Raw genomic sequence first — 2,544 nt, forward strand, 5'->3', positions numbered from 1 at the left:
CTTTTTCAAAATAGTTTTCAATCAAATCTTTTTGATTTCTAATTTCAAAATCTTTTTCAAAAATCAATTGATTTCTTTTCACTTTGAATTTTCGAAAATTATCAATCAAATTTTCAAAATGTTTTCAAATTCTTTTAATTGAATTTTCGAAAATTCTCTTCCCTTCTTCTCACATCCTTCTATTTTTGGACTAACACTATCCCTTAATGCAAAATTCGAACTCCATCTTCTTTGATAAGTTCGAATTTTCTACCTCTGTCTTCCATTTTTCTTCCTCTGACACCTCAAGGAATCTCTATACTGTGACATAGAGGATTCCACATTTTCTTTTTCTCTTCTCTTTCATATGAGCAGGAGCAGAGACAAAGGCATTCTTGTTGAAGCTGATCCTGAACCTGAGAGGACCCTGAAGAGAAAGCTAAGAGAAGCCAAAGCACAACTCTCTTTAGAGGACCTGACCGAATTCTTCAAGAAAGAAGAACCCATGGCAGCCGAAAACAACAACAATGCCAACAATGCAAGGAAGGTGCTGGGTGACTTCACTGCACCTACTCCTGATTTCTATGGGAGAAGCATCTCTATCCCTGCCATTGGAGCAAACAACTTTGAGCTTAAGCCTCAATTAGTTTCTCTAATGCAACAGAATTGCAAGTTCCATGGACTTCCAATGGAAGATCCTCATCAGTTTTTAGCTGAATTCTTGCAAATCTGTGACACAGTCAAGACTAATGGGGTTAACCCTGAGGTCTATAGACTGATGCTATTCCCTTTTGCTGTAAGAGACAGAGCTAGAATATGGTTGGATTCTCAACCTAAGGAAAGCCTGGACTCTTGGGAAAAGCTAGTCAATGCCTTCTTGGCAAAATTCTTCCCACCACAAAGATGGAGTAAGCTTAGAGTGGAAGTCCAAACCTTCAGACAGAAGGATGGAGAATCCCTCTATGAAGCTTGGGAAAGATACAAACAATTAATCAGAAGATGTCCCTCAGACATGCTTTCTGAATGGAGCATCATAGGTATTTTCTATGATGGTCTCTCTGAACTATCCAAGATGTCTCTGGATAGCTCTGCTGGAGGATCTCTTCATCTGAAGAAGACGCCTGCAGAAGCTCAAGAATTGATTGAAATGGTTGCAAATAACCAATTCATGTATACTTCTGAAAGAAATCCTGTGAACAATGGGACTAGTCAGAAGAAAGGAGTTCTTGAGATTGACACTCTGAATGCCATATTGGCTCAGAACAAGATATTGACTCAACAAGTCAATTTGATTTCTCAAAGTCTGTCTGGAATGCAAAATGCACCAAGCAGTACTAAGGAGGCTTCATCTGAGGAAGAAGCCTATGATCCTGATAACCCTTCAATGGAAGAGGTGAATTACCTAGGAGAACCCTATGGAAACACCTACAATTCTTCATGGAGAAATCACCCCAATTTCTCATGGAAGAATCAAGAGAGACCTCAACAAGGTTTCAATAATAATGGTGGAAGAAACCAGCTTGGCAATAACAAGCATTTTCCATCATCTTCTCAGCAACAGACAGAGAATTCTAAGCAGAATACTTCTGACTTAGCAACAATGGTCTCTGATCTAATAAAGACCACTCAAAGTTTCATGAATGAAACAAGGTCCTCCATCAGAAATTTGGAAGGACAAGTGGGTCAGCTGAGCAAGAAAGTTACTGAACTCCCTCCTAGTACTCTCCCAAGTAATACAGAAGAAAATCCAAAAGGAGAGTGCAAAGCCATAGACATGGCCGAATATGGAGAGGAAAGAGAGGAGGAGGACGCCACTGAGGAAGACCTCAGTGGGCGTGTACCAATCTCCTCTGAGTTCCTCAATGAGGAACAATGGGAATCTGAGGCTCAAAATGAGACCATAGAGATTCCATTGGACTTACTTCTGCCATTCATGAGCTCTGATGAGTATTCTTCCTCTGAAGAGGATGAGTATGTCACTGAAGAGCAAGTTGCTAAATACCTTGGAGCAATCATGAAACTGAATGACAAGTTATTTGGAAATGAGACTTGGGAGGATGAACCACCCTTGCTCACCAAAGAACTGGATGACTTGTCTAGGCAAAACTGCCTCAAAGAGGCAAGATCCTGGGAAGTTTTCTATACCTTGTACCATAGGCACCATGACCTTCAAAAAGGCCTTGTGTGACTTAGGGTCAAGTGTAAACCTCATGCCCCTCTCTGTAATGGAGAAATTAGGGATCTTTGAGGTGCAAGATGCAAGAATCTCATTAGAGATGGCAGACAATTCAAGAAAACAAGCTCATGGACTTGTAGAGAATGTTTTGGTGAAGATTGAAGACCATTACATCCCTACTGACTTCATAGTCCTAGAGACTGGGAAGTGCATGGATGAATCCATCATCCTTGGCAGACCCTTCCTAGCCACAGCAAGGGCTGTGATTGATGTTGATAGAGGTGAAATGATCATTCAAGTGAATGAAGAATCCTTGGTGTTTAAGGCCCAAGGACATCCCTCTATCATCATGGAGAGGAAGCATGAAGAGCTTCTCTCAAAACAGAGCC

At 40.9% G+C, this 2,544-nt stretch overlaps 1 non-coding gene across 1 annotated transcript; it reads right to left on the bottom strand.

Moving 5' to 3' along the window:
• Positions 1–889: 889 nt before the first annotated feature.
• LOC130952510 (small nucleolar RNA R71) lies at positions 890–997 on the bottom strand. The gene has a single exon (XR_009074694.1). It is a non-coding gene; the product is annotated as a small nucleolar RNA R71 (small nucleolar RNA).
• Between the last annotated feature and the right edge of the window lie 1,547 nt (positions 998–2,544).

The sequence above is a fragment of the Arachis stenosperma genome, chromosome 1, assembly GCF_014773155.1.
Source record: "Arachis stenosperma cultivar V10309 chromosome 1, arast.V10309.gnm1.PFL2, whole genome shotgun sequence".
Taxonomy (NCBI): domain Eukaryota; kingdom Viridiplantae; phylum Streptophyta; class Magnoliopsida; order Fabales; family Fabaceae; genus Arachis; species Arachis stenosperma.